Source organism: Scyliorhinus canicula, chromosome 20, assembly GCF_902713615.1.
Source record: "Scyliorhinus canicula chromosome 20, sScyCan1.1, whole genome shotgun sequence".
Classification (NCBI taxonomy): domain Eukaryota; kingdom Metazoa; phylum Chordata; class Chondrichthyes; order Carcharhiniformes; family Scyliorhinidae; genus Scyliorhinus; species Scyliorhinus canicula.
This window is the reverse complement of record NC_052165.1, coordinates 4,156,663-4,183,718: the sequence shown is the minus strand read 5'-3', so window position 1 is coordinate 4,183,718 and position 27,056 is coordinate 4,156,663. Positions and strand designations below refer to the sequence as shown.

The 27,056-nt window shown below is 49.7% G+C and overlaps 1 protein-coding gene across 2 annotated transcripts in view; it reads left to right on the top strand.

The window, feature by feature from the left end:
• Window positions 1–27,056, top strand: part of dusp16 (dual specificity phosphatase 16) — a 183,660-nt gene that overhangs the window by 23,207 nt on the left and 133,397 nt on the right. Inside the window, exon 1 of one of the 2 annotated variants that reach the window (XM_038780054.1) lies at window positions 25,473–25,740. The exons of the other annotated variant lie outside the window; for it this stretch is intronic. The gene's annotated coding sequence lies outside the window, so the exon portion shown is untranslated. Of the gene's footprint in view, window positions 1–25,472; window positions 25,741–27,056 lie in introns of those variants that run through there. 2 annotated transcript variants of the gene reach the window in all.

Genomic DNA, 27,056 nt, shown 5'->3' with positions numbered 1-27,056 from the left:
TCACTCTCTGTGTGTGCTCTCTCTCTGTGAGTGCTCTCTCTCTGTGAGTGCTCTCCCTGAGTGCTCTCTCTCTCTGAGTGCTCTCTCTCTGAGTGCTCTCTCTCTCTGAGTGTGATGGAACCATCAATTCTACGGACACGTGCTTGTAGGATTAGAATAGCGGTTTTAATATACTTACAACAGAGCCAGCCTGTTAGCCGTTGAACTTTCGGTGAACTGGCTGGCTGACTCTGTGGCACCAATCTTTATACAGCAGCTCCAGGGGGAGGAGTTCTGGGCCGAGCCAAGGGGGAGCCCAGTACAAACTCACGAGTACTCCCAGAGCTACTCCCCCTGGTGGTCAGGTAGTGCAACTGCACTTACAATATCGGTACATACATATACTGGGAACAGAGTGACATTGGTAACTTATAATACCGTGTGAATCTCATTCACCACATTCGCCCCCTGTGAAAAAAACCAAGTCCGGCGGGGGTGGTGGCTCACAGAGTTAGTCTGTTTGGTGGACGAATTGTTCGTTGCGATCTGCGGAGCACCGGGGTTGCAGCCACTTGCGGTGGCTGGGTGGGTGTTGAGAGCTGGGGTACGATGGCAGACTCCGGGGCGGGTCTCGTCCAAACTTCATACACCTCTGGCTCGACTGGAGACTGGGGGAGCTGGGGGCGGGCTGGTGCTGGCGCGTGGAACCGGTGGGGCGAGCTTGCGGAATCGGGGTCGCGAGGGAACGGCAGCATAGGGAACGGGGTAAGGGGTTCCTCAGCAGGGGTGGGGGGGGGGGGGGGGGCTGGATCCAGCGGGTGCCAGGTCCCGAAGGGATACTGTGGTGACCGTCCGGGAACTCCACAAATGCGTACTGTGGGTTGGAATGGAGGAGGTGCACCTTTTCAACAAGGGGGTCAGTTTTGTGCCCCCTGACGTGCTTCCTCAGGAGGACCGGGCCTGGTGTCCTCAGCCACGCCGGAAGTGAGACCCCCGTGGTAGTGCCCCTAGAAAAAATGTAGAGCCGCTCGTGAGGGCTTTGATTTGTCGCTGTACAGAGGAGGGATCAAATTCCGTGGAGCGCGTCTGGGAGGACTTCTTGCCATTGGGAGACTTGGAGTTTTCTGGACCGGAGGGTCAGTAGGACGGTCTTCCAGACCGTCGCATTCTCCCTCTCCACCTGCCTGTTCCCCCTGGGATTGTAGCTGGTAGTCCTGCTCGAGGCAATGCCCTTGTCGAGCAGATACTGACGCAGCTCGTCGCTCATAAAGGACAAACCCCGGTCGCTGTGCACGTAGCTGGGGAAACCGAACAGGGTGAAGACACTATGCAGGGCCCTAATGACTGTGTGGGAGGTCATGTCGGGGCACAGAATGGCAAAAGGGAATCGGGAGAACTCATCTATGGTGTTGAGGAAATAAATGTTCTTGTTAGTGGAGGGGTGTGGCCCTTTGAAATCGATCGCAAGGCGTTCAAAGGGCCTAGAAGCCTTGACCAGGTGGGCCCTGTCTGGCCTACAGTAGTGCGGTTTGCACTCTGCACAGATCGGGCAGTCCCTGGTGACTGCTTTTACCTCCTCGTTGGAGAAAGGCAGGTTTCGGGCTCTGAAGTAGTGGGCGAGCCGGGTGACCCCTGGATGGCAGAGGTCAACGTGGATGGCTTTCAGATGGCTGATCTGCGCGCTGGCGCATGTCCTGCGGGACAGGGCATCCAAGGGCTCGTTGAGCTTCCCCGGTCGATATTTAATATCGTGACTATAGGTGGAGAGTTCGATCCTCCACCGAAGGATTTTATCATTTTTGCCCCTTTGCCCCTTTGCAAGTTGTCAAACATAAAGGCAACCGATCATTGGTCGGTGATGAGGATGAACCTCCTACCTGTGAGGTAGTGCCTCCAGTGACGAACAGCCTCCACGATGGCTTGTGCTTCCTTCTCGACTGAGGAGTGTTGGAGTTCTGAAGCGAGTAGGGTACGGGAGAAAAATGCAACGGGCCTCCCCGCCTGATTTAAAGTGGCTGCTAGAGCTACCTCTGAGGCATCGCTCTCAACCTGAAAGGGAGTGGATTCATCCACCGCCCGCATGGCCGCTTTGGCGATGTCCTCCTTGATGCAGCTGAAGGCCTGGCGCGCCTCAGCTGACAGGGAAATCTTGTGGCCTTAAAGAGTGGGCGGGCTTTGTCCGCGTATTGAGGGACCCACTGGGCGTAGTATGAGAAGAACCCCAAGCACCATTTGAGGGCCTTGGGCAATGAGGGAGGGGGAGTTCTAATGCGGTCCGGGTCTGGGCCCAGGACTCCGTTCTCCACGACGTAGCCGAGGATGGCCAGTCTGTTTGTGCGGAAAACGCATTTCTCCTTGTTATAAGTGAAGTTTAATTACTGTGCCATCTGGAGAAAACGGTGGAGGTTGGCGTCGTGGTCCTGCTGGTCATAGCCGCAGATGGTAACATTGTCCAGATACGGAATCGTGGCCCACAGCCCATACTGGTCTACCATTCGTCCATTGCTCGTTGGAACACCGAAACCCCGTTAGTGACGCCGAAGGGAACCCGGAGGAAATGGAAGAGGTGGCCATCGGCCTCGAACGCCGTGTAGTGGCAGTCCTCCGGGCGGATTGGGAGCTGGTGGTATGCAGACTTCAGATCCACCGTGGAAAATAGCCGATATTGGGCGATCTGATTAACCATGTCTGCAATTCTGGGGAGGGGATACGTGTCTAGGAGACTAAAGCGATTTATGGTCTGACTATAGTCGATGACCATGCCAAATTTTTCCCCGGTCTTGACGACCACCACCTGACCTCTCCAGGGACTATTACTGGCCTCTATGATCCCCTCACTGAGCAGCCATCGGACCTCCGATCGGATAAAGACCCTATCCTGTAGGCTGTATCGCCTGCTGCGAGTAGCTACTGGTTTGCAATCTGGAGTGAGATTGGCGAAGAGAGGAGGGGGGGAGATGCGCAGCGTGGTTAGGCTGCAGATAGTGAGTGGGGGCAGGGGCCCGCCGAAGCTGAGGGTGAGGCTCTTGAGGTTGCACTGGAAATCCAGGCCTAATAAGAGTGGCGCGCAGAGGTCAGGCAGGACATAAAGTTTAAATTTTGAATAACTAGCACCTCGAATTGTGAGCGTAGCGATGGTGCGTCCTTGGATTTGGACTGAGTGGGAGCCCGAAGTGAGGGCGATAGTTTGGCTCACAGGAAAAATAGGAAGCGAACAGCGTCTTACCAGCTCTGGGTGTATGAAGATCTCGGTGCCCATAAAGAGACTTCCATAGTGGTAGCAGCCTCCACAGTAGTATCTAAGTCCTGGGCCCCCTTTTCTAGCAATCTTTGGCGCACATAGTTAGATCTAAGGCCCGCTACGAAAACGTCCCGCACAGCAAGCTCCCTATGTTCAGCCGTGGTAACGGCTTGATAATTACAGTCATTAGAGAGATTGTTCAGTTCCCGTACAAATTCGGTTAGCGTTTCTGTAGGCCGCTGATAGCGAGTCGTAAACACGTGGCGTGCATAAACCTCGCTAATGGACCTAACGTACATTTTGTCCAATATCGCCAGCGCTGCGATGTAAGAACCGGCCGGATTTAGCTGTGTGGAGATTCTGTGGCTTACCCTCGCGTGCAGTAGGCTAAGTTTTTGTTCCTCCGTTGTTCCGGCGGTGCTGGCTTCTGCCAGGTAGGCCTTAAAACACCTCAGCCAGTGGGAAAAAATTTCTTTAGCCGCTGCATCCTGCGGGTCGAGTTCCAGGCGTCCGGGCTTAAGGGCTGCTTCCATGATTTACTTCGACTGTTTCGTAAGTATATTAAATTGATGGAACCATCAATTCTACGGACACGTGCTTGTAGGATTAGAATAGCGGTTTTAATATACTTACAACAGAGCCAGCCTGTTAGCCGTTGAACTTTCGGTGAACTGGCTGGCTGACTCTGCGGCACGGATCTTTATACAGCAGCTCCAGGGGGAGGAGTTCTGGGCCGAGCCAAGGGGGAGCCCAGTACAAACTCACGAGTACTCCCAGAGCTACTCCCCCTGGTGGTCAGGTAGTGCAACTGCACTTACAATATCGGTACATATATACAATGGGAACAGAGTGACATTGGTAACTTATAATACCGTGTGAATCTCATTCACCACAGAGTGCTCTCTCTCTCTCTTTCTGTTAGTTCTCACTCTCTCTGAGTGCTCTCTCTCTGTGAGTGCTCTCTCTCTGAGTGCTCTCTCTCTCTCTTTGAGTGCCCTCTCTCTGTGAGTGCCCTCTCTCTGTGAGTGCTCTCTCTCTCTCTGAGTGCTCTCTCTCTGTGAGTGCCCTCTCTCTGTGAGTGCTCTCTCTCTGTGAGTGCTCTCTCTCTGAGTGCTCTCTCTCTTTGAGTGCCCTCTCTCTGTGAGTGCTCTCTCTCTCTCTCTGAGTGCTCTCTCTCTCTGTGAGTGCCCTCTCTCTGTGAGTGCTCTCTCTCTCTCTGAGTGCTCTCTCTCTGTGAGTGCCCTCTCTCTGTGAGTGCTCTCTCTCTCTCTGAGTGCTCTCTCTCTCTCTCTCTCTGAGTGCTCTCTCTCTCTCTGAGTGGTCTCTCTCTCTCTCTGTGAGTGCCCTCTCTCTGTGAGTGCTCACTCTCTCGGAGTGCTCTCTTTCTCTCTCTGAGTGCTCTCTCTCTGAGTGCTCTCTCTCTCTCTCTGAGTGCTCTCTCTCTGTGAGTGCTCTCTCTCTCTCTGTGTGCTCACTCTCTCGGAGTGCTCTCTTTCTCTCTCTGAGTGCTCTCTCTCTGTGAGTGCTCTCTCTCTCTCTGTGTGCTCACTCTCTCGGCGTGCTCTCTTTCTCTCTCTGAGTGCTCTCTCTCTGAGTGCTCTCTCTCTCTCTCTGAGTGCTCTCTCTCTGTGAGTGCTCTCTCTCTCTCTCTGAATGCTCTCTCTCTCTAAATGCTCTCTCTCTCTCTGTGAGTGCCCTCTCTCTCTGTGAGTGCTCTCTCTCTGAGTGCTCTCTCTCTCTCTCTCTCTCTTTGAGTGCTCTATCTCTCTCTGTGAGTGTTGTCTCTCTCTCTCTGAGTGCTCTCTCTCTCTCTGTGAGTGCTCTCTCTCTCTGAATGCTCTCTCTCTCTCTGAGTGCTCTCTCTCTGAGTGCTCTCTCTCTCTCTGAGTGCTCTATCTCTCTCTGTGAGTGCTGTCTCTATCTCTCTGAGTGCTCTCTCTGTGAGTGCTCTCTTCCTCTCTCTCTGAGTGCTCTCTCTGTGAGTGCTATCTCTCTCTGTGCTCTCTCTCTCTGTGAATGCTCTCTCTCTCTCTGTGAGTGCTCTCTCTCTCTGAATGCTCTCTCTCTCTCTGTGAGTGCTCTCTCTCTCTCTCTGAGTGCTCTCTCTCTCTCTGAGTGCTCTCTGAGTGCTCTCTCTCTCTCTGAGTGCTCTATCTCTCTCTGTGAGTGCTGTCTCTCTCTGTCTGAGTGCTCTCTCTGTGAGTGCTCTCTTCCTCTCTCTCTGAGTGCTCTCTGTGTGAGTGCTATCTCTCTCTGTGCTCTCTCTCTCTCTCTGTGAATGCTTTCTCTCTCTGTGAGTGCTCTCTCTCTCTGAATGCTCTCTCTCTCTCTGTGAGTGCTCTCTCTCTGTGCTCTCTCTCTCTCTGTGAATGCTCTCTCTCTCTGTGCTCTCCCTGAGTGCTCTCTCTCTGTGCGTGCTCTCTCTCTGTGAGTGCTCTCTCTGTGAGTGCTCTCTCTCTGTGAGTGCTCTCTCTGTGAGTGCTCTCTCTCTCTCTCTCTGAGTGCTCTCTCTCTCTCTGAGTGCTCTCTGAGTGCTCTCTCTCTCTCTGAGTGCAATCTCTCTGTGCGTGGTCTCTCTCTGTGAGTGCTCTCTCTCTGAATGTTCTCTCTGGGAGTGCTCTCTCTGGGAGTGCTCTCTCTCTGTGAGTGCTGTTTCTCTCTGAGTGCTCTCTCTCTCTTTCTGAGTGCTCTCTCGCTCTCTGTGTGCTCTCTCTCTGTGAGTGCTGTCTCTCTCTGAGAGCTCTCTCTCTCTGAGTGCTCTCTCGCTCTCTGTGTGCTCTCTCTCTGTGAGTGCTGTCTCTCTCTGAGAGCTCTCTCTCTCTCTCTGAGTGCTCGCTCTCTCTGTGAGTGCTCTCTCAGTGAGTGCTCTCTCTCTCTCTCTGAGTGCTCGCTCTCTGTGAGTGCTCTCTCTCAGTGCTCTCCCTCTCTGAGTGCTCGCTCTCTCTGTGAGTGCTCTCTGTGTGAGTGCTCTCTCTGTGAGTGCTCTCTCTGTGAGTGCTCTCTCTCTCTGTGAGTGTGGTGAATCATAATAGCATAATTCACACTGTTATCACACATGTTGTACCATCTCTCTGTAAGCTTGGCACACGAGCAGTTGCGCGGCTCTGCCCCTAGGGGGAGGTGTACTGAAAATGTACAGAAGTTTGTACTGGGCTCCACCCTTGGCTCCGCCCATGACTCCGCCCATGACTCCCCCCTCCCCCCCACTGGTTGTATAAAGCTTGGCAGTCAGAGCCTGCCTGCCAGTTCATCTAGAGTTCATCTCGTCACAGGCAGGCTCTGTTGTAAGACGATTAAAACCACTGTTCACTTCTAACCACGTGTCGCGGGAATTGATGGTCTCATCAGTGAGTGCTCTCTGTGCTCCCTCTCGCTGTGAGTGCTCTCTCTCTGAGTGCTCTCTCTGCGAGTGCTCTCTCTCTCTGTGAGTGCTCTCTCTCTGTGAGTGCTCTCTCTGTCTGTGAGTGCTCTCTCTCTCTCTCTCTGAGTGCTCTCTCTCTCTGGAAGTGCTCTCTTTTTCTGTGAGTGCTCTCTCTCTGTGAGTGCTCTCTCTGTCTGTGAGTGCTCTCTCTCTCTCTCTGAGTGCTCCCTTTCTCTCTGAGTGCTCTCTCTCTGTGAGTGCTCCCTCTCTCTCCGAGTGCTCTCTTTCTCTGAGTGCTCTCTTTCGGTGAGTTCTCTCTCCCTGCTCTCTCTCTCTGTGAGTGCTCTCTTTCTCTGTGAGGGCTCTCTCTTTCTCTGTTAGTGCCCTCTCTCTGTGAGTGCTCTCTCTCTCTCTGTGAGTGCTCTCTCTGTCTGTGAGTGCTCGCTCTCTCTCTCTGAGTGCTCTCTTTCTCTCTGAGTGCTCTCTCTCTGTGAGTGCTCTCTTTCTCTGTTAGTGCCCTCTCTCTGTGAGTGCTCTCTCTCTCTGAGTGCTCTCTCTCTGTGAGTGCTCTCTCTCTCTCTCTCTGTGAGTGCCCTCTCTCTCTGAGTGCTGTCTCTGTGAGTGCTCTCTCTCTGTGAGTGTTCTCTTTCTGTGTGCTCTCTCTCTCTCTGAGTGCTCTCTCTCTCTCTGAGTGCTCTCTCTCTGAGTGCTCTCTCTCTCTCTGAGTGCTCTCTCTGAGTGCTCTCTCTCTGTGAGTGCTCTTTCTCTCTGTGAGTGCTCTCTCTCTGTGAGTGCTCTCTCTCTCTCTCTCTCTGTGAGTGCCCTCTCTCTCTGAGTGCTCTCTCTCTCTCTGAGTGCTCTCTCTGAGTGCTCTCTCTCTGTGAGTGCTCTCTCTCTGAGTGCTCTCTCTCTCTCTGAGTGCTCTCTCTCTGTGAGTGCTCTCTCTCTGAGTGCTCTCTCTCTCTCTGAGTGCTCTCTCTCTGTGAGTGCTCTCTCTCTGAGTGCTCTCTCTCTCTCTGAGTGCTCTCTCTCTGTGAGTGCTCTCTCTCTCTGAGTGCTCTCTCTCTGAGTGCTCTCTCTCTGTGAGTGCTTTCTCTGAGTGCTCTCTCTCTGTGAGTGCTCTCTCTCTCTGTGAGTGCTCTCTCTCTCTGAGTGCTCTCTCTCTCTCTCTCTCTCTCTGAGTGCTGTATCTCTCTTCTCTGTCTGTCTCTCTGTGCAGTGAGCTCTCTCTCTCCTGTCTGTCTGTCTGTCTGTCTGTCTCTCTCTGCCCCCCTCTCTTTTTCTCTCTCCTCTGTCTGTCTCTCTCTCTGTGCTATTTCTCTCTGTGCTATTTCTCTCTCTCTCTCTCTCTGTGCTATTTCTTCTCTCTCTCTCTGTGCTATTTCTTTCTCTCTCTCTGTGCTATTTCTCTCTCTCTCTGGGCTATTTCTCTCTCTCTCTCTCTGTGCTATTTTTCTCTCTCTCTCTCTCTGCTATTTCTCTCTCTCTCTGTGCTATTTCTCGCTCTCTCTCCCTCTCTCTCTGCTATTTCTCTCTCTCTCTCTCCCTCTCTTTGTGCTATTTCTCGCTCTCTCTCTCTCTCTCTGCTATTTCTCTCTCTCTCTCCCTCTCTCTGTGCTATTTCTCTCTCTCTCTCTCTCTCTCTCTCTCTGTGCTATTTCTCTCTCATCTCTCTCTCTCTCTCTCCCTCTCTCTCTCTCTCTCTGTGCTACATTTATACTCCACCTACGGGGCAGAGGCAGCAGGCAGGGATCTACCCCCATATCTGTAGTACAGGGGCCTTACCGTAATACACTTCATATGCGATATATATACAACAGTGGTGACTACCACATTCACCCCCTGTTAACGTATAGGTTAACATTTTAGGAAAAGTTTACAAATTCAGATGATCGCGTGCCTTGATCCTCCGCTGTTAGCGCCGCAGTCCCGGTGGCGATGCAGGCATCGGTTCAGTCGCCGGTGACTCCGGGAGCGTGTCGACCTCAACTTCATCCCCGGGTGGGATAAAGGGGAGGATTGATCGTCCTGGAGTGGGGACTGTGGTGAGATGCGCTGAGGGGAGGAAGGGTGGCACCGGGGCGGGGGGGGGGGGGGGGGGGGGGGGGGCGGTGGGGAGACCCAGCTGGCACCGGGTCCTCGAGGGAGATTGTGTCTTGCGGGTTCGCATGGAGTAGCTGTACCCTCTCAACCAACGGGTCCACCTTGTGTAGCCACACGTGTTTGCGGAGGAGAACAGGTCCTGAAGCTGCCAGCCACGTTGGGAGCGATACCCTGGAGGTGGACTTCCTGGGGAAGGCAAAGGGACGTTCAGGGGGTTTCATTAGTCGCAGTGCAAAGGAGCAACCGAATGGAGTGAAGGGCGTCGGGGAGGACCTCTTGCCAGCGGGAGGCCGGGAGATTCTTGGACCGTAGGGCCAGCTGGACGGCCTTTCCAGACCGTCCCATTCCCCCTGCCCGTTTCCCCGGGGGTTGCAGCTGGTCGTCCTGCTCGAGGCGATGCCCTTGCTGAGCAGGTACTGGTGCAGCTCGTCGCTCATAAATGAGGATCCCCGGTCGCTGTGGACATAGGCGGGGAAACCGAACAGAACGAAGATGGTGTTGAGGGCTTTAATGACGGTGGCAGACGTCATATCGGGGCAGGGGATGGCGAAGCGGAATCTGGAGTATTCATCGACCATGTTAAGAAAGTAAGTGTTTCGGTCGGTGGAGGGGAGGGACCCTTTGAAACCCACGCTGAGGCATTCAAAGGGGCGGGAGGCCTTCACCAGGTGCGCGCGGTCTGGCTGGTTGAAGTGTGGTTTACACTCCGCGCAGACCTGGCAGTTTCTAGTAATAGCCCTGACCTCCTCAATGGAGTAGTGCAGATTGCGGGACTTTATGAAGTGAAAAAACCGGGTGATCCCTGGGTGACAGAGATCGTCGTGCAGGGTCCGGAGTCGGTCCACTTCCCGAGGCACATGTACCTCGGGATAGGGCATCGGGGGGCTCGTTGAGCTTACCGGGGCGATACAAAATCTTGTAATTGTAGGTGGAGAGCTCGATCCTCCATCTCAAGATCTTATCATTTTTGATCTTGCCCCGCTGTGTGTTGTTAAACATGAAGGCAACCGACCATTGGTCAGGGAGGAGAGGGAATTTCCTGCCGACCAGGTAATGCCTCCAATGTCGCACAGCTTCTACGATGGCTTGGGCTTCCTTTTTGACGGAGGAGTGCCGAATTTTGGAGGCATGGAGGGTGTGTGAAAAGAATGCCACGGGCCTGCCTGCCTGGTTGAGGGTGGCGGCCAGAGCGACGTCTGATGCATCGCTCTCGACTTGGAAGGGGAGCGTCTCGTCGACCGCATACATCGCGGCCTTGGCAATGTTGGCCTTGATACGGTTGAAGGCCTGGTGAGCTGTTAGTGGGTAAACGGTGGAGTGAATGAGTGGGCGGGCCTTGTCCGCATAGTTAGGGACCCACTGGGCGTAGTCCGCCAAGAACCCCAGGCATAGTTTGAGGGCCTTGGGGCAGTGGGGGAGGGGGAGTTCCATGAGGGGGCGCATGTGATCGGGGTCGGGCCCTAGAACTTCATTTTGAACCACATAGCCGAGGATGGCTAATCGTTTAATGCTGAACACGCACTTCTCCTTGTTGTACGTTAGGTTGAGGAGTTTGGCGGTGTGGAGGAATTTGGAAAGGTTAGCGTCGTGGCCGCAGATGGTGACTGTGGTGATATGCATCACTGTAAATGCACAAGGGGTTAATGCAAGTACACGTAGACTAGCTAGACACTAGAGGGAGCACCAGAGACATGACACACAGACAATCAACCAATAGGTCAGTAAGATAGGACACGACCAATGGGCATTCATGATACACACAGAGGTGACACTACCACAGGAGGGCATTACACCAACCCATATATAAAGGACACAGCACACATGATCTTCCCCTTTCCAGTGGAGACACTCAGGGCGCGATTCTCCACTCCCACGCCGGGTAGGAGAATCACGGGAGGGCCGCTCTGGCACCCCCCGTGATTCTCCCACGCCCCCCAAAATGGCGTGTCACATTTTGCGACACGCCTCTCGGAGAATCGCGGGCCGCCGTATTTTCACGGCGGCCCTGCGATTCTCCGACCCGGATGGGCCGAGCGGCCTGACGTTCCCAACCGGTTGACGCCGGCGGCAACCACACCTGGTCGCTGCCGGCGTCAACATGGTGCCGCTGTTTTGTGGCTTGTGCGGGACGGAGAGGGGAATGAGCACCACGACCGTGCTCGGGAGGGGACTGGCCCGCGATCGGTGGCCACCGATCACGGGCCGGCGTCTCAACGGGACGCACTCTTTCCCCACCGCCGCCCCGCAAGATCAAGCCACCACGTCTTGCGGGGCAGCGGAGGGGAAGATGGCAACCGCGCATGCGCAGGTATGAGCCGTCATCCATCGTGACATCAGCCGCGCATTCGCGGGTTGGAGCCGGCTAACCCGCGCATGCGCGGCTGACGTCATTAGGTGCGCCGGCCGCGTCATTCTCGGCGTGCCGGGCCTTGACGCCAGCGACAAGGCCCCACGGCTGAGATTCACGGCACGGCCCTTCTAGCCCCCCGGCGGGGGGGAATAGGGGCCAGGAGCGGCCTCCAATGCCGTCGTGAACCTCTCCGGGTTTCACAACGGCGTCGGGCCTTGGGGAGAATTCCGCCCTCAGTGAGTACACAGGGTTGATTCAACATCACACCCACCACATGCATTGTAGCAGACTGGTTCGTCAGTCTGAGTAGCTATAGCAGGATTAACAGTAGAGGCGAATCCGAGTAGGAGAAATGTAAATAGTTTAATAAACGTGTTGAAGTTATCTCCACGTCTGAACCTTCCTTTGTCAGAGTGCACATCAAGGAAGCAGCTTATGCTACATCAAGAGCATTACAAGACAGTGACGTTATCCAGGTACGGGAAGGTGGCCCGCAGTCCGTACCAGTCAGCCATTCGGTCCATCTCCCGTTGGAAGACCGAGACCCCATTAGTGATGCTGAAGGGAACCCTAAGGAAGTAGTAAAGGCGGCCGTCTGCTTTAAACGCGGTGTACGGGCGGTCCGCCTTGCGAAATGGGGAGCTGGTGGTCGGCAGATATCAGGTCCACTGTCGAGAAGACCCGGTACTGTGCAATCTGATTGACCATATCAGACCTGCATGGGAGGGGGTACACGTCAAGCTGCGTGTACCGATTGATGGTCTGACTGTAGTCAACGATCATCCTGTTTTTCTCCCCAGTTTTCATAACTACTACTTTGGCTCTCCAGGGTCTGTTGCTGGCCTCGATAATGCCTTCCCATAGCAGCCGCTGGAACTCAGACCTGATGAAGGTCCTGCCCTGGTGCTCCTGGTGGCGACGGGTTTGCAATCTGGGGTGAGGTTTGCAAACAGAGAAGGCGGGTCGACCTTAAGGGTCGCACACAGTAAGGGGTGGTAGGGGCCCGCCAAATTTCAGCGTTAGACTCTGGAGGTTGCACTGGAAGTCCAGGCCGAGTAGCAGGGCAGCGCAGAGGTTGGGGAGGACGTAGAGAAGGAAATCGCTGAAACTCTACGCCCTGGATGGTGAGGGTGGTGGTGCAGTACCCCCGGATTGCCACGGAGTGGGATCCGGAGGCCAGGGAGATTTTCTAGTTAATGGAGTGTACCGTGAGGGAGCAGCGCCTTACCATATCGGGGTGGATGAAGCACTCAGTGCTCCAGGAGTCCAGAAGGCATGATGTCTTGTGCCCATCGACCTTCACTGTCATCAACGCGGTCGCGAGGTCGGGACTGGCCGATTGTGATGGAGGCCAGTCGTGGCTGGTGTTGGAAGGCCCCTGGCTGGTCGGCCGCGGTTGCAGGCGATGAGCGGCCCGATGAGGTGCCCGACGAGCAGGGGTCCTGAGACGGGGAAGATGGCGGCGCCCACGGGGCGCACGTGGCGGGCGGCATTAAAGATGGTGGCGCCCACGGGCCACACAAGGCCCGATGAGAGGAAGATGGCAGCACCCACGGGAACGCACGAGTTCTGAGGCGAGGAAGATGGCGGCGTCCACCGGTCGCACGTGGGAGGTGCAGGGACAATGGCGGGGTCCATGATGTCCAGGAGGGGGTGCGCCATGCGTTCTGGGGTGTACGCGTGTATATTGCGGGATGCGACTGGTCAGTGAGATTGCGAGTTTCTTGGTCGCCGCGAGGTCGAGGGTAGCCCCTTCTAAGAGGCGCTGCCGGATGTACGCCGACCCTATGCCTGTAACAAAAGCGTCTTTGATTAGGAGTTCCGAATGTTCAACGGCTGAAACGGCCTGGCAGTCGCAGTCCCTCGCCAGGGCGAGCAGGGCACGCCAGAAATCTTCCACAGACTCACCGGGGAGTTGATGCCGCGTGGACAGGAGGTGCCTGGCATAGATTTTGTTGGTCTGCTGAGTATAGTTCTCCTTCAGTAGCGCCATGGCCTCAGTGTAGGTAGGTGCGTCCCGGATAAGGGGAAAGATATCCGAGCTCAGCCGGCTATACAGGATCTGGAGCTTCTGTGCCTCCGAGGGTGGTTCTGTCGCAGATCTGATGTATGCCTCGAAGCAAGCTCGCCAATGTGCGAAGGCCGACTTGGCATTATCTGCTTGAGGGTATAGCTGCAGGCGATCTGGCTTAATGCGGAGATCCATCGTTGTAAAATCATTGCGTAATAAATTGATGCACTGTCAATTACGACGAGACGAGAGTTGAGTGTAATCGAGGCTTTATTATGCACAGATAGGAGATTTTGTGGGAGCGAGAGAGACTCACGTTTGGTATGTTGCCTCCCAGGTGCAAGGGTACATGATGTCTCGGATCGTGTTTTACGGGTCCTTAAGGGGGAGGGGGAGCAGCCCCAAGTCGTTGTCCACATTGGCATTAACAACATAGGTAGGAAAGGGGACAAGGATGTCAGGCAGGCCTTTAGGGAGCTAGGATGGAAGCTCAGAGCGAGAACAAACAGAGTTGTTATCACTGGGTTGTTGCCCGTGCCACGTGATAGTGAGACGAGGAATAGGGAGAGAGAACAATTAAACACGTGGCTACAGGGATGGTGCAGGCAGGAGGGATTCAGATTTCTGGATAACTGGGGCTCTTTCTGGGGAAGGTGGGACCTCTATAGACAGGATAGTCTACATCTGAACCTGAGGGGCACCAATATCCTGGGGGGAGATTTGTTAGTGCTCTTTGGGGGGGTTTAAACGAATTCAGCAGGGGCATGGGAACCTGGATTGTAGTTTTGGGGTACGGGAGATTGAGAGTATAGAGGTCAGGAGCACAGATTTGACTTCGCAGGAGGGTGCCAGTGTTCAGGTAGGTGGTTTGAAGTGTGTCTACTTCAATGCCAGGAGTATACGAAATAAGGTAGGGGAACTGGCAGCATAGGTTGGTACCTGGGACTTCGATGTTGTGGCCATTTCAGAGACATGGATAGAGCAGGGACAGGAATGGTTGTTGCAGGTTCCGGGGTTTAGGTGTTTTAGTGAGGTCAGAGAAGGGGGCAAAAGAGGGGGAGGTGTGGCGCTGCTAGTCAAGGACAGTATTACGGTGGTGGAAAGGATACTAGATGGGGACTCTTCTTCCCAGGTAGTATGGGCTGAGGTTAGAAACAGGAAAGGAGAGGTCACCCTGTTGGGAGTTTTCTATAGGCCACCTAATAGTTCTAGGGATGCAGAGGAAAGGATGGCGAAGATGATTCTGGAAAAGAGCGAAAGTAACAGGGTAGTTGTTATGGGAGACTTTAACTTTCCAAATATTGACTGGAAAAGATGTAGTTCGAGTACATTAGATGGGTCGTTCTTTGTACAATGTGTGCAGGAGGGTTTCCTGACACAATATATTGACAGGCCAACAAGAGGCGAGGCCACATTGGATTTGGTTTTGGGTAATGAACCAGGCCAGGTGTTAGATCTGGAGGTAGGTGAGCACTTTGGAGACAGTGACCACAATTCGGTGACCTTTACGCTAGTGATGGAAAGGGATAAGTATACCCCGCAGGGCAAGAGTTATAGCTGGGGGAAGGGCAATTATGATGCCATTAGACATGACTTAGGATGTGTAGGTTGGAGAAGTAGGCTGCAAGGGTTGGGCACACTGGATATGTGGAGCTTGTTCAAGGAACAGCTATTGCGTGTTCTTGATAAGTACGTACCAGTCAGGCAGGGAGGAAGGGGTCGAGCGAGGGAACCGTGGTTTACCAAAGAAGTAGAATCTCTTGTTAAGAGGAAGAAGGAGGCCTATGTGAAGATGAGGCGTGAAGTTTCAGTTGGGGCGCTTGATAGTTACAAGGAAGCGAGGAAGGATCTAAAGAGAGAGCTAAGACGAGCAAGGAGGGGACATGAGAAGTCTTTGGCAGGTAGGATCAAGGAAAACCCAAAAGCTTTCTATAGGTATGTCAGGAATAAAAGAATGACTAGGGTAAGAGTAGGGCCAGTCAAAGACAGTGGTGGGAAGTTGTATGTGGAGGCTGAGGAGATAAGCGAGATACTAAATGAATACTTTTCATCAGTATTCACTCAGGAAAAAGATAATGTTGTGGAGGAGAATGCTGAGACCCAGGCTATTAGAATAGATGGCATTGAGGTGCGTAGGGAAGAAGTGTTGGCTATTCTGGAGAAGGTGAAAATAGATAAGTCCCCGGGGCCTGATGGGATTTATCCTAGGATTCTCTGGGAAGCCAGGGAAGAGATTGCTGAGCCTTTGGCTTTGATTTTTATGTCATCATTGGCTACAGGAATAGTGCCAGAGGACTGGAGGATAGCAAATGTGGTCCCTTTGTTCAAGAAGGGGAGTAGAGATAACCCCGGTAACTATAGGCCGGTGAGCCTCACGTCTGTTGTGGGTAAAGTCTTGGAGAGGATTATAAGAGATACGATTTATAATCATCTGGATAGGAATAATATGATTAGGGATAGTCAGCATGGTTTTGTGAAGGGTAGGTCATGCCTCACAAACCTTATCGAGTTCTTTGAGAAGGTGACTGAACAGGTAGACGAGGGTAGAGCAGTTGATGTGGTGTATATGGATTTCAGTAAAGCGTTTGATAAGGTTCCCCACGGTCGGCTATTGCAGAGGCTGGGGATTGAGGGTGATTTAGAAATGTGGATCAGAAATTGGCTAGTTGAAAGAAGACAGAGAGTGGTGGTTGATGGGAAATGTTCAGAATGGAGTTCAGTTACGAGTGGCGTCCCACAAGGATCTGTTCTGGGGCCGTTGCTGTTTGTCATTTTTATAACTGACCTAGAGGAGGGCGCAGAAGGTTGGGTGAGTAAATTTGCAGACGACACTAAAGTCGGTGGAGTTGTAGACAGTGCGGAAGGATGTTGCAGGTTACAGAGGGACATAGATAAGCTGCAGAGCTGGGCTGAGAGGTGGCAAATGGAGTTTAATGTGGAGAAGTGTGAGGTGATTCACTTTGGAAAGAATAACAGGAATGCGGAATATTTGGCTAATGGTAAAATTCTTGGTAGTGTGGATGAGCAGAGGGATCTCGGTGTCCATGTACATAGATCCCTGAAAGTTGCCACCCAGGTTGATAGGGTTGTGAAGAAGGCCTATGGTGTGTTGGCCTTTATTGGTAGAGGGATTGAGTTCCAGAGCCATGAGGTCATGTTGCAGCTGTACAAAACTCTAGTACGGCCGCATTTGGAGTATTGCGTACAGTTCTGGTCGCCTCATTATAGGAAGGACGTGGAAGCTTTGGAACGGGTGCAGAGGAGATTTACCAGGATGTTGCCTGGTATGGAGGGAAAATCTTATGAGGAAAGGCTGATGGGCTTGAGGTTATTTTCGTTAGAGAGAAGAAGGTTAAGAGGTGACTTAATAGAGGCATACAAAATGATCAGAGGGTTAGATAGGGTGGACAGTGAGAGCCTTCTCCCGCGGATGGAGGTGGCTAGCACGAGGGGACATAGCCTTAAATTGAGGGGTAATAGATATAGGACAGAGGTCAGAGGTGGGTTTTTTACGCAAAGAGTGGTGAGGCCGTGGAATGCCCTACCTGCAACAGTAGTGAACTCGCCAACATTGAGGGCATTTAAAAGTTTATTGGACAAGCATATGGATGATAATGGCATAGTGTAGGTTAGATGGCCTTTAGTTTTTGACTTCCCATGTCGGTGCAACATCGTGGGCTGAAGGGCCTGTACTGCGCTGTATCGTTCTATGTTCTATGTTCTATGTTCTAGATGTGGAGCCTCCCGCAGCTGCTGCCGAAATGGCTGCAGCTCGGTGAGCACACACATTTATACTCCGCCTACTGGGCGGAGCCAGCAGGCAGGGATCTACCCCCCGTACTTGTAGTACAGGAGCCTTACCGTAATACCCTCGTATGTGATATATACACAACAGTGGTGACTACCACATTCTATTTTCTCCCTCTCTCTCTGTTATTTCTCTCTCTCTCTCTGTGCTATTTCTCTCTCTCTCTGCTATTTCTCTCTCTCTGTGCTATTTCTCTCTCTCTCTCTCTGTGCTATTTCTCTCTCTCTGTGCTATTTCTCTCTCTCTGTGCTATTTCTCTCTCTCTCTCTCTGTGCTATTTCTCTCTCTCTCTCTCTGTGCTATTTCTCTCTCTCTGTGCTATTTCTCTCTCTCTCTCTCTGTGCTATTTCTCTCTCTCTCTCTGTGCTATTTCTCTCTCTCTCTCTGTGCTATTTCTCTCTCTCTCTCTGTCTGTGCTATTTCTCTCTCTCTCTGCTATTTCTCTCTCTCTCTCTGTGCTATTTCTCTCTCTCTCTCTCTGTGCTATTTCTCTCTCTCTCTCTGTGCTATTTCTCTCTCTCTCTCTCTGTGCTATTTCTCTCTCTCTCTCTGTGCTATTTCTCTCTCTCTCTCTCTCTGTGCTATTTCTCTCTCTCTCTCTCTCTGCTATTTCTCTCTCTCTCTGCTATTTCTCTCTCTCTCTCTGTGCTATTTCTCTCTCTCTCTCTGTGCTATTTCTCTCTCTCTCTCTCTGTGCTATTTCTCTCTCTCTCTCTTGCTGTGCTATTTCTCTCTCTCTCTCTCTCTGCTATTTCTCTCTCTCTCTGCTATTTCTCTCTCTCTCTCTGTGCTATTTCTCTCTCTCTCTGTGCTATTTCTCTCTCTCTCTCTCTGTGCTATTTCTCTCTCTCTCTGCTATTTCTCTCTCTCTCTCTGTGCTATTTCTCTCTCTCTCTCTCTGCTATTTCTCTCTCTCTCTCTGTGCTATTTCTCTCTCTCTGTGCATATTTCTCTCTCTCTCTCTGTGCTATTTCTCTCTCTCTCTCTGTGCTATTTCTCTCTCTCTCTCTCTCTGTGCTATTTCTCTCTCTCTGTGCTATTTCTCTCTCTCTCTCTCTGTGCTATTTCTCTCTCTCTCTCTGTGCTATTTCTCTCTCTCTCTCTCTCTCTCCGTGCTATTCTCTCTCTCTCTCTCTCTGCTATTTCTCTCTCTCTCTCCTGTGCTATTTCCTCTCTCTCTCTGTGCTATTTCTCTCTCTCTCTCTCTCTGTGCTATTTCTCTCTTTCTCTCTCTCTCTGCTATTTCTCTCTCTCTCTCTGTGCTATTTCTCTCTCTCTCTCTGCTATTTCTCTCTTTCTCTCTCTCTCTCTCTCTGCTATTTCTCTCTCTCTCTCTGCTATTTCTCTCTCTCTCTCTGCTATTTCTCTCTCTCTGTGCTATTTTCTCTCTCTCTCTGTGCTATTTCTCTCTCTCTCTTTGTGCTATTTCTCTCTCTCTGCTATTTTCTCTCTTCTCCTGTGCTATTTCTCTCTCACTCTCTGTGCTATTTCTCTCTTCTCTCTCTGTGCTATTTCTCTCTCCTTCATCTGTGCTATTTCTCTCTCTCTCTCTGTGCTATTTCTCTCTCTCTCTCTGTGCTATTTCTCTCTCTCTCTCTGTGCTATTTCTCTCTCTCTCTCTCTCTGTGCTATTTCTCTCTCTCTGTGCTCTTTCTCTCTCTCTGCTATTTCTCTCTCTCTCTCTCTCTGCTATTTCTCTCTCTCTCTCTGTGCTATTTCTCTCTCTCTCTCTGTGCTATTTCTCTCTCTCTCTCTGCTATTTCTCTCTCTCTCTCTCTGTGCTATTTCTCTCTCTCTCTCTGTGCTATTTCTCTCTCTCTGTGCTCTTTCTCTCTCTCTCTCTGCTATTTCTCTCTCTCTCTCTCTGTGCTTTTCTCTCTCTCTCTCTGCTATTTCTCTCTCTCTCTCTCTGTGGATATTTCTCTCTCTCTCTCTGTGCTATTTCTCTCTCTCTCTCTGTGCTATTTCTCTCTCTCTCTCTGTGCTATTTCTCTCTCTCTCTCTGTGCTATTTCTCTCTCTCTCTCTCTGCTATTTCTCTCTCTCTCTCTCTGTGCTATTTCTCTCTCTCTCTCTGTGCTATTTCTCTCTCTCTCTCTGTGCTATTTCTCTCTCTCTCTCTGCTATTTCTCTCTCTCTCTGTGCTATTTCACTCTCTCTCTGTGCTATTTTCTCTCTTTCTCTCTCTCTCTCTCTGCTATTTCTCTCTCTCTCTCTCTCTGCTATTTCTCTCTCTCTCCTTTTTGGCTATTGCTATTCTCTCCTCTCTCTCTGTGCTATTTCTCTCTCTCTCTCTGTGCTATTTCTCTCTCTCTCTCTCTCTGCTATTTCTCTCTCTCTCTGTGCTATTTCTCTCTCTCTCTCTGTGCTATTTCTCTCTCTCTCTGTGCTATTTCTCTCTCTCTCTCTGTGCTATTTCTCTCTCTCTCTCTGTGCTATTTCTCTCTCTCTCTGTGCTATTTCTCTCTTTCTCTCTCTCTCTCTCTGCTATTTCTCTCTCTCTCTCTCTCTGCTATTTCTCTCTCTCTCTCTGCTATTTCTCTCTCTCTCTCTGTGCTATTTCTCTCTCTCTCTCTGTGCTATTTCTCTCTCTCTCTCTGTGCTATTTCTCTCTCTTCTCTGTGCTATTTCTCTCTCTCTCTCTCTCTCTCTGTGCTATTTCACTCTCTCTCTGTGCTATTTCTCTCTTTCTCTCTCTCTCTCTCTGCTATTCTCTCTCTCTCTCTCTCTGCTATTTCTCTCTCTCTCTGTGCTATTTCTCTCTCTCTCTCTGCTATTTCTCTCTCTCTCTCTCTGCTATTTCTCTCTCTCTCTCTCTGCTATTTCTCTCTCTCTCTCCTATTTCTCTCTTTCTCTCTCTCTCTCTCTCTCTGCTATTTCTCTCTCTCTCTCTCTCTCTCTGCTATTTCTCTCTCTCTCTGTGCTATTTCACTCTCTCTCTCTCTCTGTGCTATTTCTCTCTTTCTCTCTCTCTCTCTGCTATTTCTCTCTCTCTCTCTCTCTCTGCTATTTCTCTCTCTCTCTCTGCTATTTCTCTCTCTCTCTGCTATTTCTCTCTCTCTCTCTCTGTGCTATTTCTCTCTCTCTCTCTCTGTGCTATTTTCTCTCTCTCTCTCTCTGCTATTTCTCTCTCTCTCTCTCTCTGTGCTATTTCTCTCTCTGTGCTATTTCTCTCTCTGTGCTATTTCTCTCTCTCTGCTATTTCTCTCTCTCTCTCTGTGCTATTTCTCTCTCTCTCTCTGTGCTATTTCTCTCTCTCTCTGCTATTTCTCTCTTTCTCTCTCTCACTCTCTCTGCTATTTCTCTCTCTCTCTCTCTCTCTGCTATTTCTCTCTCTCTCTCTGCTATTTCTCTCTCTCTCTCTGCTATTTCTCTCTCTCTCTCTCTCTCTGCTATTTCTCTCTCTCTCTCTGCGATTATCTATCTCTGCTATTTCTCTCTCTCTGTGCTATTTCACTCTCTCTCTCTGCTATTTCTCTCTCTCTCTGTGCTATTTCTCTCTCTCTCTCTCTCTCTGTGCTATTTCTCTCTCTCTCTGTGCTATTTCTCTCTCTCTCTCTGTGCTATTTCTCTCTCTCTCTCTGTGCTATTTCTCTCTCTCTCTCTCTGCTATTTCTCTCTCTCTCTCTCTGTGCTATTTCTCTCTCTCATGTGCTATTTTCGTCTCTCTCTCTCTGTGCTATTTCTCTCTCTCACTCTGTGCTATTTTCTCTCTCTCTCTCTCTGTGCTATTTCTCTCTCTCTCTCTGTGCTATTTCTCTCTCTCTCTCTGTGCTATTTCTCTCTCTCTCTCTGTGCTATTTCTCTCTCTCTCTCTCTGCTATTTCTCTCTCTCTCTGGCTATTTCACTCTCTCTCTCTGTGCTATTTCTCTCTTTCTCTCTCTCTGTGCTATTTCTCTCTCTCTCTCTGTGCTATTTCTCTCTCTCTCTGTGCTATTTCTCTCTCTCTCTGTGCTATTTCTCTCTCTCTCTCTGCTGATATTCTCTCTCTCTCTCTGTGCTATTTCTCTCTCTCTCTATCTCTCTCTGCTATTTCTCTCTCTCTGTGCTATTTCTCTCTCTCTCGTGATTTCTCTCTCTATCTGTGCTATTTCTCTCTCTCTCTGTGATATTTCTCTCTCTCTCTGCTATTTCTCTTTCTATCTCTCTCTCTGCTATTCTCTCTCTCGCTATATCTGCTATTTCTCTCTCTCTTGGCTATTTCTCTCTCTCTCTGCTTTCTCTCTATTTGTGCTATTCTCTTCTCGGCTATTTCTCTCTATCTCTGTGCTATTTTATCTCTCTCTCTCTGTGCTATTTCTCTCTCTCTGTGCTATTTCTCTCTCTCTCTCTGCTATTTCTCTCTCTCTCTCTGTGCTATTTCTCTCTCTCTCTCTGCTATCTCTCTCTCTCTTTGTGCTATTTCTCTCTCTCTGCTATTTCTCTCTCTCTCTGTGCTATTTCTCTCTCTCTCTCTCTCTGCTATTTTCTCTCTCTCTGTGCTATTTCTCTCTCTCTCCTATCTCTCTCTCTCCTATTTCTCTCTCTCCTATCTCTCTCTCTCCTATTTCTCTCTCTCCTATTTCTCTCTCTCTGTGCTATTTCTCTCTCTGTGCTATTCCTCTCTCTCTCTCTGTGCTATTTCTCTCTCTCTCTCTGCTATTTCTCTCTCTCTCTGCTATTTCTTTCTCTCTCTCTCTGTGCTATTTCTCTCTCTCTCTCTCTGTGCTATTTCTCTCTCTGTGCGCTATTTCTCTCTCTCTGTGTTATTCTCTCTCTCTGTGCTATTTCTCTCTCTCTCTCTGTGCTAATTCTCTCTCTCTCTCTCTGTGCTATTTCTCTCTCTCTCTCTGTGCTATTTCTCTCTCTCTGTGCTATTTCTCTCTCTCTCTGTGCTATTTCTCTCTCTCTCTCTCTCTCTCTGTGCTATTTCTCTCTCTCTGTGCTATTTCTCTCTCTCTCTCTGTGCTATCTCTCTCTCTCTCTCTCTCTGTGCTATTTCTCTCTCTCTCTGTGCTATTTCTCTCTCTCTCTGTGCTATTTCTCTCTCTCTGCTATTTCTCTCTCTCTCTCTCTGTGCTATTTCTCTCTCTCTCTCTGTGCTATTTCTCTCTCTCTCTGCTATTTCTCTCTCTCTTTCTGCTATTTCTCTCTCTCTCCTATCTCTCTCTCTCCTATTTCTCTCTCTCTATCTCTCTCTCTCCTATTTCTCTCTCTCCTATTTCTCTCTCTCTGTGCTATTTCTCTCTCTGGGCTATTTCTCTCTCTCTCTGTGCTATTTCTCTCTCTCTCTCTGCTATTTCTCTCTCTCTCTGCTATTTCTTTCTCTCTGTGCTATTTCTCTCTCTGTGCGCTATTTCTCTCTCTCTCTCTCTCTCTGTGCTATTTCTCTCTCTCTCTCTGTGCTAATTCTCTCTCTCTCTCTCTGTGCTATTTCTCTCTCTCTCTCTGTGCTATTTCTCTCTCTCTGTGCTATTTCTCTCTCTCTGTGCTATTCTCTCTCTCTCTCTCTCTCTCTCTGTGCTATTTCTCTCTCTCTCTGTGCTATTTCTCTCTCTCTCTCTCTGCCTTTTCTCTCTCTCTGCCTATCTCTCTCTCTCTCTGTGCTATTTCTCTCTCTCTCTCTGTGCTATTTCTCTCTCTCTCTCTGCTATTTCTCTCTCTCTCTCTCTCTCTCTCTCTGCTATTTCTCTCTCTCTCTCCTATTTCTCTCTTTCTCTCTCTCTGCTATTTCTCTCTCTCTCTCTCTCTCTGCTATTTCTCTCTCTCTCTGTGCTATTTCACTCTCTCTCTCTCTGTGTGCTATTTCTCTCTTTCTCTCTCTCTCTCTCTGCTATTTCTCTCTCTCTCTCTCTCTGCTATTTCTCTCTCTCTCTGTGCTATTTCTCTCTCTCTCTGCTATTTCTCTCTTTTCTCTCTCTCTCTCTCTCTGCTATTTCTCTCTCTCTCTCTGCTATTTCTCTCTCTCTCTCTGCTATTTCTCTCTCTCTCTGCTATTTCTCTCTCTCTGCTATTTCTCTCTCTCTCTGTGCTATTTCTCTCTCTGTCTGTGCTATTTCTCTCTCTCTCTCTCTCTCTGTGCTATTTCTCTCTCTCTCTGCTATTTCTCTCTCTCTTTCTGCTATTTCTCTCTCTCTCCTATCTCTCTCTCTCCTATTTATCTCTCTCCTATCTCTCTCTCTCCTATTTCTCTCTCTCCTATTTCTCTCTCTCCTATTTCTCTCTCTCCTATTTCTCTCTCTCCTATTTCTCTCTCTCTCTCTCTCTGTGCTATTTCTCTCTCTGTGCTATTCCTCTCTCTCTCTCTCTGCTATTTCTCTCTCTCTCTGCTATTTCTCTCTCTCTCTGCTATTTCTCTCTCTCTCTGCTATTTCTCTCTCTCTCTGCTATTTCTCTCTCTCTCTGCTATTTCTTTCTCTCTGTGCTATTTCTCTCTCTGTGTGCTATTTCTCTCTCTCTCTCTCTCTGCTATTTCTCTCTCTCTCTTGCTATTTCTCTCTCTCTCTGCTATTTCTCTCTCTCTGTGCTATTTCTCTCTCTCTGTGCTATTTCTCTCTCTCTGTGCATTCGCTCTCTCTCTCTCTGTGCTATTTCTTTCTCTCTGTGCTATTTCTCTCTCTCTGTGCATTCGCTCTCTCTCTCGCTGTGCTTTCTCTCTCTCTCTCCCTCGCTGTGCTTTCTCTCTCTCCCTCTGTCTGTGCTATTTCTCTCTTTCTCTCTCTCTCTCTCTCTGCTATGTCTCTCTCTCTCTCTGCCATTGCTCTCTCTCTGTGCTATTTCTCTCTCTCTCTCTGCTATTTCTCTCTCTGCTATTTCTCTCTTTCTGTGCTATTTCTCTCTCTCTCTCTGTGCTATTTCTCTCTCACTGCTATTTCTCTCTCTCTCTGCTATTTCTTTCTCTCTCTCTGCTATTTCTTTCTCTCTCTGTGCTATTTCTCTCTCTCTCTCTGTGCTATTTCTCTCTCTCTCTCTGCTATTTCTCTCTCTCTCCTATTTGTCTCTCTCTCTCTGCTATTTCTCTCTGTGTGTTTTTTCTCTCTCTCTCTCCTATTTCTCTCTCTCTGTGCTATTTCTCTCTCTCTCTCTGCTATTTCTCTCTCTCTCTATCTCTCTCTGTGCTATTTCTCTCTCTCTCTCTCTCTCTGCTATTTCTCTCTCTCTCCGCTATTTCTCTCTCTCTCTCTGCTATTTCTCTCTCTGTGCTATTTCTCTCTCTCTCTCTGATCTCTCTCTGTGCTATTTCTCTCTCTCTCTCTGTGCTATTTCTCTCTCTCTCTTGCTGTGCTATTTCTCTCTCTCTCTCTCTGTGCTATTTCTCTCTCTCTCTGCTATTTCTCTCTCTCTCTGCTATTTCTCTCTCTCTCTGTGCTATTTCTCTCTCTCTCTCTCTGCTATTTCTCTGTCTGTGCTATTTTTCTCTCTCTCTCTCTCTCTCTCTGTCTGCTATTTCTCCCTCCCTCTGTGCTATTTCTCTCTGTGGGTGCCATTTCTCTCTCTCTCTCTCTGTGCTATTTCTCTCTCTCCCTGCTATTTCTCTCTCCCTCTGTCCTATTTCTCTCTCTCTCTGTGTCTGTCTGTGCTATTTCTCTCTCTCTCTGTGCTATTTCTCTCTCTCTGTGCTATTTCTCTCTCTCTCTCTAGAACATAGAACAGTACAGCACAGAACAGGCCCTTCAGCCCTCGATGTTGTGCCGAGCCATGATCACCCTACTCAAACCCACGTATCCACCCTATACCCGTAACCCAACAACCCCCCACCCCTTAACCTTACTTTTTAGGACACTACAGGCAATTTTAGCATGGCCAATCCACCTAACCCGCACATCTTTGGACTGTGGGAGGAAACCGGAGCACCCGGAGGAAACCCACGCACACACGGGGAGGACGTGCAGACTCCGCACAGAGTGACCCAGCCGGGAATCGAACCTGGGACCCTGGAGCTGTGAAGCATTTATGCTAACCACCATGCTACCGTGCTCTATCTGTGCTATTTCTCTCTCTCCCTATCTGTGCTATTTCTCTCTGTGCTATTTCTCTCTCTCTCTGTGTCTCTCTGTGCTATTTCTCTATCTCTCTCTCTGTGCTATTTCTCTGTCTCTCTCTGTGCTATTTCTCTCTCTCTCTGTGTGCTATTTCTCTCTCTCGGTCTGTGCTATTTCTCTCTCTCTCTGCTATTTCTCTGCTGTTTCTGTCTGTTCGCTCTCTCTCTCTCTGCTGTTTCTCTCTCTCTCTGTTCTCACTCTCTGTCTGTTCTGCTCTCTCTCTCTCTCTCTGTCTGTTCTCACTCTCTCTCTGTCTGTCTGTTCTCTCTCTCTCTCTGCTGTTTCTCTCTCTCTCTGTCTGTTCTCACTCTCTCTCTCTCTCTGTCTGTCTGTTCTCTCTCTCTCTCTGCTGTTTCTCTCTCTCTCTGTCTGTTCTCACTCTCTCTCTCTCTCTGTCTGTCTGTTCTCTCTCTCTCTCTCTCTCTGCTGTTTCTCTCTCTCTGTCTGTTCTCACACTCTCGCTCTCTCTGCTGTTCTCACTCTCTCTGTCTGTCTGTTCTCTCTCTCTCTCTGTCTGTTCTCACTCTCTCTCTGTCTGTCTGTTCTCTCTCTCGCTGTCTGTCTTGTCTGTTCTGTCTTTCTCTCTCTCTCTCTCTCTCTGCGCTCACTGAGGCTATCAGCGGGATTGGTCTGAAATGACGCCATCCTTTTATTTTTAAACCAATGACCTCATCCCTGCTGCAAGTTTTACTGACCAGAAAACCCTTCCTTCTGTGTAATTTTTAAATATCTAAAGTGCTTTTCCTCGCCTTTCCTTTCCCTTCCTTGTGTCACCTTAACTTCCCAAAGTGGCCGGAGTGGGGAGAGGGCAGCGAGCCTGGAGGCTGGAAGCTGGAGCCGCGGGGCTGAGCCGACTTTTTGTTGAAGTAAGTTCCCCACAAGAGGAGAAAAAAAATACCCAAAAGAAATCATGTGCGGGCCTCACGTGTTGGGGGGGGGGGGGGGTAGATGTGAGAAAGTGTCGGAGGCTGGTTGCTTATTATTATCTGTAATTGTTTCTAAACATGTATTTTGTTGTGGGAAATGTGGTTAAACAGCCTTTAGTGATGTTAGTGGGTAAAAGGAGCCCGGTGCCTGGGCACTGGGAGCTGCCTGTGAAGGGCCTGGACAAGGACAATATAGACAACAGCCCAAAAACAACATTTTAACAGACCTTTCACCGACTTTAAACAGACCCCGAAGTTTTTAATCAGGCTGGAAACCTCCTATTACAACAGATTTCCTCTCCAGAGATATTTGATGTCCCTGCCATTGGTTTCACTGCGGTACTGGTCCAAACGGACTTTAATTAAATCCTAATCCTGCCAATAAAAAAATACAGAATGCAAATAAACTCCCGCAGAGCAGCAGCTTCTCTCTGTCTCTTTTAGCTTTTATCTTATGATTTGTAATATCAAAAGTAAGGCATGTAATTGGAAATGCCTACTCAATGGGAAGCTGATTTGAAATGTGTATCTATAAATTAGATTAAGTGGGGTTGTTTGTACGATGGTCATTTAACCTCTCCACCAGATCAGATTTCATTAACACACAAGTTTGGAAATAGTAAATTGCCAAATCTACGCAGGATATCCTAGATGTTCCAATTACAACAATGATAAAAGTGTACGACAGAATTGTTATATAGTGTTTAAAGGTAAAATGTTCTGGGATTTTGGGAACTGGGCCAAGCTCTCTCTTCCCGACAGGGACAAAAATATATGTTATTCACCTCAAATGATAAATATTTAAGATAGCCACAACAAAATGACACCACTTTATATACATCCAGTAACACATTGTGTACTGGGTGCCATTTAGCAGCAACAATAGGTTGCATTTACATAGTGGCTTTGGAAAATGTCCCAATGTACCTCAGAGACATGACAAAAATGGATGCTGGACCAAAGACAGAAATTAGGAAAAGGCCTAAAGCTGAGAGGAGAGACATGAAGAGATGGATAAACGTAGGGAGGGGGATTGCAGAAATTGAGATTTAAGTTACCGAAGGCGCAACTTCAATGGCGGGATTATGGGAAAAGAACTGCACAAGAGGTCATAGTTAAATTGAAAAACAGCTTTGAGACGTCAGGCCGGTTGCATCTTCCCCCATTCTACCTGTCGACCGCTGTTCCAGAAATGTCCAAATTGGTGTGTATTTTATCAAAAAGTAAAGGTTTATGATAACTCAGATTTGAACCCC